We start from the raw sequence: 12,554 nt of genomic DNA, 5'->3' as shown, positions 1-12,554 counted from the left end.
CCTTTATATTGTTTTGTTTTCGTTTATAAGTTTCTGAAAGCTTGAACTGTAATCAGAGAATTGAGTATTACACAAAAATGGATTTAAAATTTTAACTAAACTAAAACTAAAAAAGTATAGTTTTAAATCAAATATAAAGCTAAATAAAATCTAATATTAAACAAGTATTTGTGTTTTTGAAACTGATTTAAAAATGGCAAAATTTACCGTTTCTGAAACCAAAGACTTTTTAGATATAAAGTTGTGTTAAGATACTTAAGATCTTAATGTAAACTATTTTCTAAAATAAAGCATTTACAAAGTTGTTATATATTTTAAATAAAACTATAATAGTAATCAAAAGATTCTATCATAAAATATAGCACCCTGTTGCTATGGTAACCTGGTAACTAAGGAAAAAAGGGAAATTAGCTCCTTCACCCTGGCAAAGATTTCAGTCGATCAGAAAGGCATTAATAGGTAATTTTTTCCCAGTTTATTGATGAAAGATAGATCTACGCAATAAGCAGGCAGTTTTTGCTAACAACTTTTCTGTCAGGTGGTAGCCATGTTTAACTCTTGCTACCATTTTAAGCGCAAAAATTATAAACGTTTTCTAATTTTTTTTCTGTTTAAAAAACGTTTTAAAAATGTTGTCTGCTTATTGTATACATCTTTATGAGAGGAATATATCCAGAAAATTTCATATAAATCGGTCAAGCGGTTTTCAAGATACTTCTGCCGGGAGGTTAAAAACCCGCGTTCTGAGAAAAATGACAAATAAGAGAAAGTTCGGATGAAAAACATTATAAATTAACAGTAATAAAAAAAATATAATATAAAACAGCATATTGTTGATAATTTTTAATCATAAACACCAGCCCCATACATACTTCCTTCTTTCTGTTCAAATTTGTCAGATTTTTTATGTTTGCGGCCTCTTAAAATCATTCTTCGTTTCTTGATCGTGTCTTTGTTTTTATATACTGACAGGCTGACTCTTCTCTGGTTCAAGTAATTGCATCCAGAAATGGTATGGTGTCCTGGTATCATACAAAGTTTTTCAAATACAAGGATACTAGACTTTAATCCTATATTAAAGACTCCAATAGCATCGTAAAGTCCAAATTTTAGTTGTGTAAGCGAAACATATTTGGACTTTGGTATTCTGGACCATATCATTGCGTTGAAGCTTTCATTCTGGTTCTGTGTTTTTCCATGAAGTAATCGATTCAAGTAAGCATCTGAAGTTAGTTCTACATATATAGGTTTCAATCTAAGTACAATATCCATAGGAAGACCAAGTCCTGGTTTATACTCATTCGTACCATTAGCTTTATCACGATTGTATTTACACCAGCTGTCTGTACCTGTGGGACAATGCGGGTAATGCCAATTATTTTTTCTGGAAGATGCTACATGAAATAAACTTGCTAAAGCAGATGATCTCATACCTTCAAGATTTCCAGAATTTTTCCTAATAGCAATTCCAAAATAATTTTGCAGACGATCAATAAAGCGTTTGTTAAACGACCTTTACCATTTAAGCCCTTGACTTGTTTTTTTAATTGTCGACAACGAGATCCAAGACGCTTTTGAAAATGCCCAATACAATCCAGTTTAATTATTTGAACATCCTTGTATGTTCCTTTGACAGTGAAGCTTTTGCTATCACCATCACCTAAGTATTCTGTGTATCGCAAGTTATATTTCTCTAGAGAGCGATTAAATATCTTTATCGCACCAGCAGTTTCCATCCCACCAGCTGATCCTTCATAGTTTTTATTGCAAATGTGTTCTTTTTTTTCTGCTGGTTGCTGGTTTGAATTAGCTGTATTTTGAATTTTTTCACATATTTTACATTTTCTAGATAATGGTTCAACATCTAAAACCTTCCCATTTGTTATGGACAATGCTGCGGTAACACCATTATTTGAACTATATCCCCTTTTTTGCCATGTTCCATCAACCGAAACTCCAGTATCTACTATTTCATTAAGAGATTTGCCTTCTCTGAGTTCTTGTGCAGCTTCATGCGTAGTATCATTAGCAACTGCTTGTGCTGCGCTTGTCAATTTCTGAACAATAACATTGCAGTTTTTTTACGTAATCTTTTTGGCATATTCATTAGCATGGCAAACCGATGTAGACCAGATAGACCTTGACCGAGTGTTCTCATTGCATATACTACTCTTTTATTAATATCATACCCTGCTACATTTTTTGATGTTTCAAAGTCTAATTTAAAACCACAAATGCAGCCTAATAATAAATTTGATGCAAATCCTTAACAAGACTTTTCACTCTCGCTTAACGATAATAGAGACGGTTGCAAACATTCTGGACATGCAAGTTTCATAAATATGGAGGCAAGAATTTCCATGTCAATAAATCTGTAGCCACTAACACAATCTAATTTTCTACTTGGTACCATTACTGGCTTAACTGTCCTTTTTGATGCACTTTCATATACATATTGACTTTCAGTATTTACATAGTTTGTCATATTTACATCATTACTATATACACTATTTAAACCAATATTTACATTTTTTTCTTGCTTTCTCATTCCATAAAATGGCACGGATTTTCAAATAGGAGGTTTTGAAATATGACTTTAAAGCTTGCATTTCTAACAAAACTGAAGAAATAAAGTGGTCCAGAATGTGTTTTATTTATAATTTTCATGTAACCAGGGACGTTGCTAGGGAAGAATGACACATAGATGACCATACAAAAACGTAATTTATTTAACAAAAAGTTTTGCTTTTTAAAAACTGTTTTGACCATTCAATTTCCTAATAATTTTATTTTTCAGTTAGCAATAAAAAAAATTTAAAAAATTCCTAAATTTTGAGGGACTTTCCCCCTTAAAGCTTCTAAATCACCTCTGAAATACTTATCAAGCCAAGTTTTGATGATAAACAAGTTTTTAATATTGACGATGTTTCATTAGAATTTGGCTTGATGATATTTTTAAAAATATTAGAAGTCAGTTAGTTATTGTAATAATTGCTCCAACAGGAAACAAAATGTTGATAATTCTTTTTTGCTGCATAATGGAAAAAGTAACAATAAAGGTAACGTAGGGAGTGGTATTAATTTATGTTCTGATAACACTTATGTCCACAAACAAGAAGTTCAAAAGATATCTTTGCGCACCGATGCGCATATAAATAGTAAAAAATTAACAAGCTCAAAAAAATCTTTAAATCAACGTTTAAAAAACATTGCAAATGATAAAAAAGTTCCATTATTTAGTGAAAACAATCTGAAAATATAAACAAAAACAATGCTGGGCAATACTGCCGCCAACTTCAAATTCTATTGAAAATAAAAATGAAGATTTAATTTTTATACAAAATACAAAAAATTTCCTGGATCCGTCACTTATCGCACCTTATCAAAAAATTTGACTAAGTAAAAGATTCAGCAATAAAAATACAACGATTACCAGTTTTAAAATCAAAATCAAACCAATCAAAACTACGGACATTATTTTCAGTAGAACTAAGTTCTCAACCAGGTAGACTTATAACTCTCAAAAACTCTCACTTTCCGAAATCAGAAAATAATTTTATAATGGCTGAGAGATCAATTAATGAACAAATACAATTTAACAAGTCATATAAAGAAAAAATAAAGACTAAATGAATTTCTTCGAAATGTTCTTAATCAGCCTTTTTGTTTTTTTGTCAGAGGAAGTAGGGTTAGATTCCTCAACTACAGTGAGTGCTTTGAAGAGAGAATAAAAACATTTATGTTAAATAGAGCGAAGGTGTCAATGCAACCAAAAACTAAAAAACCTATCCAACAAAGCTATTCCGATCTAAAACTGTTATCTTCATTAGTTATAAGAAAATAAAATAAACTTATAATAGGAAATCTTAACATAAGTTCTTTACCTAACAAGTTTGAACTTAAAATAATATTTCAAAATAAAATAGACATTCATATACTTACAGAAACTAAACTAGTTTGCTCCTATCAAGTATCGCATTTTTTGGTTGAAATTTATGCCATTCCAAAGTAGGATACTTTCTAATTTTAAATTTAATGAAGACATTGAAGGCTTATATATTGAATTTAACTTAAGGCAATCAAAATTGGAAATATTAGCATCATATCACCCTCCAAGTCAAGACGATAGTTAACATTTACTAAACATTGGTCTTTCAATTGATTTTTATTTACTAAAATACGATAAATTTATACTTGTTGGTTGATTTTAATATGCAAGACTCAGAAAATTGTTTATCAGAATTTTCGAACAATTACAATGCAAAGAATATTGTCAATGTTAAAACTTGTTTGAGAAGTATAAACAATCCAAACCGTATTGACTTGATCATCACGAACAACTTGTTTTTATAGTACTGCAGCATTTTCTATTGACCTATCAAATTTTTATAAAAATTTTCGTAACAATTTTTAAATGTTCTTTTATACGAAAAAAAAATAATATATAGAGATTACAAACAATTCGATAATTTCTTTTTTGAACAAGAACTCGAAAATGAGTTAAAATGCAAACATTTGCATTTATGACATGTTACGATAAAATCAAAAATGCTTTGAGCAAATCAAGCACCGTTCACAACTAAAATTTTTCCAAAAGCAATCATGAAACGATCAGAGTTGGAAACAAAGTATTACAAAACAAAGCAATATATTGATAAGTTACTACTTATAAAACATAAAATTTTTTGCAGTAAGTTATATAAAAAAAGCGAAAATTGTTAGTCAGTAATCTCGAAGTAAATAAAATTACTGAATGCAAACTTATTCTGTAAAAATGTAAAATCATTTCTTTCTTATTCCAAAGAAATATTATTTTAGATGATCAAATAATTGCCAAAAATTTTGATAAATTATTTAATAAAAAGGTAAAAAATTAAACTAATCTTAGAACCATTGAAGACATAATTAAAACAAAAGTATAAAAATTACTAAAGTGTTCTTCTGATAAACAAAGTTGCAAAATCGATAACCCTTTTAAAGTAAAAAGTATGATGATGGACCTTTAATAAAGAATAAAATTAACAACTTTAATTCAAAGAAAAGTAATACTCTCGGTGGAATTCCTGTAAAGGCAACGAAGCTTAGTGAAGATTTGTGTTCAATATACTTTTTAAACATATGTTTTTAAACATATTTAATAATAATGTGGTAACAAACAATATTTATCCCAACAAATTTAAAAAAGCAGACAATGCCAATTTTAAAGAAAAATGATCCGATGGTATGTGAGAACTTCAGACCTATCAGCATTTTACCTTGTATTTTCAAGATATTTGAGAGGTTATTAGAATCTCAAGTTCTTAAACACGAAGGCAATATTTAGAGGGGGTGAGGGGGTAGTGTTTTATCCCCCCTCCCTTAAAGAAGGTGGTTTCTAAGTTATAGTCGGTTTTTTGAAAACGAATTTAGTCCGCTAACCGGGTACTTAACACTATTCAGGCAGGTAAATTTTAGTTTTAAGGACTTTTTTTTTTTAAGGAACCAGTTGGTACTTGTTAAGGATCTCCCCCACCCCCCTCTCAAGTTATTTGTAGAATCGTCTTTGCTTAAACGCATATCATTTTATTTACCTACGTTTCTTTGCGGTTACCGTAAAGCACACAAAATGCTCTTATTAGACTAATTGAAAAATGAAAAATCTTCCTTGATAATTAAGATTTTGCTGCTGGTATGCTTATGGTTTTGACTTAAATGCTTTGAAACTTATTAAAAGCTACATCGATGATCGATACCAAAGAACAAAAATAAACGCATCAAATCGCTCATGGTCAAAAGTATTAAAAAAGTATCCCTAAAGATTTGGTTTTAGGCCCCCTACTTTTTGATCTATATATTAATGGTATGTTCTTTCTAATGAAAAATTGAGAAGTTTGTAATTTTGCAAATGACACTACATCTTATCTAATTGATAAAAACATAGATGTCCTATTCAATAAACTTGAGAATAGCACTAAATTAATTGCAAAGTGGTTCAAATCAATCAACCAATAATCAATAAATAATTTACTATATATTTTTAATAAAAAGTAGAATAAACTGGCTTTAAAGGTTGAGAATGAATTGAGAGTTTTTAGTTCATAATTTTTCGAATTTTATAGATTTATGCCTGTATTTATGAGAATGGTGTTTAGATCCAGATAGATTTAATCTACTATTGAAACAAAGGTGATAGCGAGTGTTGGCACTTTTGGAAAAGAAATTGATGAAAGTTAAAGGTAGGTTATTATGTTGGTGATTCCAGACAAATTGACAGTTTAAAAATTGAATATAGTCACATAGTCTTAATACTTTAGAAGTTAGGTAAAGCATATTAGGATTAAATCTAATATTCTGAAAATAAATAATTTTTAAAGCCTTGTTTTGGAGGTGGGATAACCTAATAAAAGCTTGTTGATGGGACTGCCCTCATACTTAGTATGTATATCTAAGATGTGAGCCAAAAATAGCAAGGTTTATGTTCAAGATTGTCTTAAGATTAACATAATGGTGAATTAGATCTACTTAGTTTCATTGCTAAGTCTTTACAGTGGGATAAAAAGGAAAGATTCAAATCAATTTTTATACCAAGATATTTAATTGAGTTAACAGGTTCAATTTTTTTGCCACATAATCTAAAGTTCATATGTTTATAGGTTTTCGTTTTATTTGATTTAAAGATAATGAGTTTAGTTTTACTAGAGTTTAGAAAAAGTTTGTTGAAGCGAAGCCACTGAACTAGATTGACAAGATCATCGTTATTGTGTTTGTTAATTTTTTTAAGGGATTTATTAATTAGTATTAGATTAGTATCATCAGCAAAGCGGTAAACAGTAGCAAACTTAATAGATGTATGAAGATCATTAATATAAAGAAGGAAAAGGAGTGGTACCAATACTGAATCCTGTGGAACACCATTAGAACATTTTACTAGGGTAGATTTTGAGTCATTAATAGAAAAAAATTGTGTTCTATTGTTTAAATATGTAGTAAACCATTTAAGGGGTACGCCTCTGATTCAATAATATTTTAATTTTTTCAACAAAATTGAACGATCTACTGTATCAATCGCTTTCTGTAAATCAACAAATACACCACCTGCAAAATATTTATAATCAATTGCTTTTCTAATCAGTTCAGTCATTTCAATGAGAGCATGAGTTGTGGAGTGATTGGCACGAAATCCTTACCGATGGGTGTAAAAGCATTTAAATTTTTCTAGAAAAGGGAGATGGGTTGTTAATTGGTGAAATCTAGTAGAGAGCCTTTTTTAAATATTGGAATTACTTTGGCAACTTTAATAATATCTAGGAAAATACCACTTTTAAATGAGTTATTTATAACACTGCAGAGAGGCTTTGAAATAATGTATGGGACTAGTTTAAGGTGGAATTTAGGTACGCTATTAGGAACAAGACTTTTTTCAGTTTTGAGCGTGTTTGTAATGAGACCAGATATTTCATTTTCCGTTACAGGATTAATAAAAAGAGATTTCGCATTTGGAATGTTAAGAAAGTCACTAAATACGCGTTTAGGGGGTATAACTTTGTTCAGTAGTTTGCTATGTGTAGTGCTAAAAAAATTATTAAATATTTTAGATACGGCAGTGTAATCAATGATAAGAATTTCGTTCAATTTAAGTTTAAAAAATGTATTGTGTGTAGAAGGTCTAATATTAATGATATCTTTATTTATGATGAATTATATTCTAATATTCATTCAAATGTAGCTGTCTAAAACTTAAAATTCTAACAAATGTCATTTAATAGTTGCGGGAAACAACTTGGGCACATATTTATCGTAATCAAATTTGGGAAGAAAATGAAAACTGCTATGAATAACTATAGACTACAAATTAAATTTTAATAAACATCTTACTCGAGTCTGTGCAAATGCAAATCAAAAAATTAGCATTCTTAGAAAAGTAGTCAAATAACTTGACCTTCAGAAAAAGAAAATAGCATTAAACGCCTTCTTCAAATCATAATTCATGAACTGTTCTCTTGTGTGAATGTGTTGTAGTAAAGCAAAAAATGCAAAAATTAATAAGTTACATGCAAGGGCACTTTGATTGATATGCAATGATTGCAAATCGACCATCGAAAAGGTTTTAGAAAAAGATAATTCTGTCTCAACTCATCGAAGAAATTTGCAATTCTTAGTTATAGAGATATCAAAAATTAAAAATGATCCTAACGAAAGCTCACTGAGTGACATTATATTTGTTGATAAGAAAACGCTCAGTACACGAAGTAATGGTTACTTTAGTACCCCTCAAATTAAATTGGAATTGTACGGACAACATTCACTTTGCAATCTAGGACCATTAATTTGGAACTTGACTCCAATAGAAATTTTTTTCTCAGGTTCAACATTATAAGTTTTTTTTAAAAAATTGGAATTTGAAACGCAGGGCCGTCCTGAAGAGGCTTTAAAGGAGGAGGAGGAGGGGGGGTCACCATTTTTTTTTTTGACGACTAAGGCCAAGAAAAACGGCCCACTATAGATCCAATTTTGCCGACTCCAGAGTCGAATATGCCGAATAGTTAATTTAGATTGGGGGTGGGGGGGGGGCGGTAGTTTCTAGACAACCCCTACGCGTCCCCCCTCCTCCCTTGAGACACCTCTGGTGAAAGGTAATCAAATGCCCATGCAAACTATGCAAAATTAAAGGAATGTCAAATAAAAAATGGGTATCATAATTAAAACAAATTTACATGTGGTAAAAGGTCATCGGTTAATGTAGTTTAGTATACTGTGACATAGTTCGTATAATATATATGTAAAATCTACCAATGCACTTTGACCTAAAACAACAACAAAATTGCAATAAACCCCTCACAACCTTTTTATAAATTATTTGTCCTTTTTTAAATAATATTAAACTACAATGATTTTTTATTTCAAAAGTTAAAATAAATTTTTTGGGAATCTATTTCTAATATATTTTAGGACTTTCAGTTTTTAATGAGGGTGGAGGGGGAGGGTGAATACCCCAATTCTTCCCTGGACCCGTCACTGATTAGATCATATCCCAATTATATGTAAAGAAGGAGGGGATAAATTAAAATTTTGGAGGGATTTACTTGATGAAATAAAAAATACTGGAGAAATTCACAAGGAAAATTTAAATAAAATAAAGGTTATAGTCTACAAAAACATGCCTGCAGAATCATTTACTCAAAAAATAGGCGTGAACACGCTAAGCCCTTAATGAAAGATATGAAAATAATGAATGTGTTTGAAATAAATATCTACCAGCATTTAATTTTCATGTATCGTTATAATCACAATATCTCTCCTATAAGCTTTAATAACAAGTTTAAAATAAATAAAAATGATAGCTATAATCTTAGAGCGAATATGTCCAACACATATAAACTGCCTCGGATAATAAACAAATATTCAGAGTACAGCATTCTATATCGAGGTCCAAAAGTATGGAATACTTTTCAAAAAGGATTCAAAGGTACGGTAAATTCGTTAAGTTCTTTCAAGTTTTCAACAAAAAAAGAAATTTTTAAAATATAAGAAACGTTTTTGGTTAATGATACTTTGAATAATTTCTCATAAATCTGTTTTTGTTTTATTTCTACTTTTGTTGGTCGCTTATCAATTTTATTAGCGAATTACGCGTTTTATTACGATATTTTATTGAAATTTTTTTTTATTTTTTTGAAATCTTGTTATAGGGGCTCTATGAAAAGATTGCGATAACGTACTGTCATCTTCATCTTCTTTGAGCCCCTATCTGTTTTACTTATTTTATTTATTGAAATCTTATATTACGAAGTTGTAAAATCTTATATTATATTAAAACAGAGAAAAAAAAAAAAAAAAAAAAAAAAGGTTAATTTAGTTATATTTATTTCAAAGGTGAAGAAAAAACTAAAACAATGGCCGAGTTTATACAAAAAGAATACCATTGGCTTCAAAGAAATCTTATGACCAATAAAAATAGCAATTTTGGTTCTGGAAGACCCCATAAACAATGGAGTGTTCTTGGAGAGCGAAGCAAAATGAAAAAAATAAAAGAACTGAACATTATGAACATTATCTTGGTTATCGTGCTTGGAGTTTATTCTTCATAAAATGGAAATTAAAAAGTATAAGCCAAAAACAATTGAGAAGAAAATATCTCTAAACTTAAGAAAGAAAGAGATTCAGGTATTCTTTAAAGAATGGTTAAGTATATATGTTGACATGCCTAAAGCTGGGTTCGGCTCTACCAGTGACGGCAATACTCCCTGAAGAGCATTTAAAAATAATGAAGTTTTCTTTGAAACTACTAAAGTTGATTGTAATTATAATTAAAAGATTGCATAATATTCTCATAACCATATCTTTGCTGAGTTATCTGCATAGTTCATCTATATTAGCTTTGCTGAGTTATCTGCTTAGTTCATCTTATATTATATGTTGATTTACTCTTGTATAAAATTCTGATGAGAAGATCCTCTCGATCTTTCTTAAGACGCAGATTATTTACCCCGCAATTTTGTAAAAGTGGATTAATTTTTTTTTTATCTTATCTTTGTTAATTGCTTATTTAAGGTTCTGACGACAAGATCCTTTCGATCTTCTTTCAGATACCTTGTTTATATTTGTTATATTTTCTATCATTGTAATTTTATATTATTATTTTCATCATTGGTTATATAAAGCGGTACAACGCATACAAATGTAAACTAAAAAAAAAAAATCACATAAACTACTTTTGCCAATCGGGTATATTTGGAAGATGTACAGGAGAATTTAAATAAACAGATAAGAAATTCTTGACTTAAGCACACGGCAAAAATATCAATGTTAAACACTATGACGAATCAGATGCACTACTTTCTAGTAAGATCAGATCCAAAAGTATCAAGCACATCTATTAGAAAACATAAGAGTTATCACGAAAACCGTTACCTGATGAAGTTCTGATTAATTGTTATTGTAAATGATAAAATACACGTAATAAAATACAGTCTTTTTCTGTATGTATCAACATCCTTTAAAAACTATTTTTATGAAAATATCAAGCAGAGTAATGTATCAAGATAATGTGTTTGTCTTAAAGATTCTAAAACTTTAAAAAAAATTATTTTGTACGCGCATAGTCAATTTTAACGCGTATTGTACGCGTCGAAGCTGCGGGTAAAAAAAAGTTTTTAGTAACAAATTTGTATAAATATATAACGTTTTTTTACGAATTATATCGAATTTTATTGAGTTTTTGCCATTTTTTAATCATCACTCTGCGATGTTAAATAAAATTAAAATAATTAATGTTAAAATTTTACAGTTACGTAGCCCGGCTAGCTCAGTCGGTAGAGCATGAGACTCTTAATCTCAGGGTCGTGGGTTCGAGCCCCACGTTGGGCGCGCTTTTTGGTTTGTTCATTTTCGTTTATTTATTAGTTTATTTTTTTTGTAAGTTTTTAAAATGTTTTTCAGACAAGACGACTTCGCTTTATACTCTTAAATAGTTAGGCCGAGAACACAATTGCTTGTTACCCAACATTTACACGTTAAAAATTTGACAAACATTTTCCTCCCTCTAGTAAATTACATAAGATTTTTAACAGAAATACCATTAAATTAGGAATGGAAATGGAAGGGGGGAATGGAAAAAACGTTATGCCAACCACAAACAATCGTTTAAACACAAAAAATTTTCAAAAAAAACTATGCTGTCAAAATATATATTTGGGATTTAAAAGAAAAAAATAAAAATTTTAATTTACAATGGTCTATTCTAAAATCTGCCCCTGCCTATAATAACATTTCCAAAAAATGTATGCTATGTTTGCAAGAAAAATTTGAAATAATTACTCATTTAAATCAAGAAAATTTATTAAATAAAAAATCTCAATTAATTTCTAAATGTAGGCACGAAAATAAATACCTCTTAAAAAATTATAAAAACAAATGACCAAATTAAACTATCCCCATTCCAAAGAAAATTATTTCATAATTACTTTCTGTAACTTCCCGTTAACAAAAAAATATAGTAATTAAAAATTTTTTATAATAATTTATAACTTCCTGTAAAATATTTTTTTCTATAACTTGAATTTTTTTTGAGATTTAGTAACTCTTCCTGATGATCCAGCAATGGTGAAACTTCAAGTCGAAGATAAAAGTTAGATAAGTGTTTTTTACTAATTAATTATTGCTCTGTTCTTTAAGAACATTGAGCACTCTATTTGTAAAATACACTAACATAATTTACATATATATATATATATATATTCAAATTTAATTATTTAGTCCCAAAATAATAAAGATAAGTTTTATAGTCAATTGTTTTTGAATGATTTTGTTAGATTTCAAGAATTGTATTACAAGGTTCTCACTGCTATGCAACAACGACAACGGGAAGTATCGTTACTTACGAATTACCACAAGAAGTAAACAAGCGCCATATTTCAGTAAAGGCTTGCGAGAGAGATCCATTATGGATACTTTAAATTCAGATCAAATGCATTCTTATATGGCTTAAATAGAAATATAGATCATGAAGCGAGTCGTTTTGAAAAAAAATCAGTAACTAATAACTATGTGATAAAGTTTATTAGCCGATTTCGCTA

At 29.3% G+C, this 12,554-nt stretch overlaps 1 non-coding gene across 1 annotated transcript; it reads left to right on the top strand.

Moving 5' to 3' along the window:
• Positions 1-11,273: 11,273 nt before the first annotated feature.
• On the top strand, positions 11,274-11,346 carry trnak-cuu (transfer RNA lysine (anticodon CUU)). Its single transcript has one exon. It is a non-coding gene; the product is annotated as a tRNA-Lys (tRNA).
• Positions 11,347-12,554: the final 1,208 nt, after the last annotated feature.

This window comes from Hydra vulgaris, chromosome 06 (genome assembly GCF_038396675.1).
Source record: "Hydra vulgaris chromosome 06, alternate assembly HydraT2T_AEP".
NCBI lineage: Eukaryota > Metazoa > Cnidaria > Hydrozoa > Anthoathecata > Hydridae > Hydra > Hydra vulgaris.
Note: the sequence above shows the minus strand (reverse complement) of the source record. Positions and strands in the feature narration are given on the sequence as shown.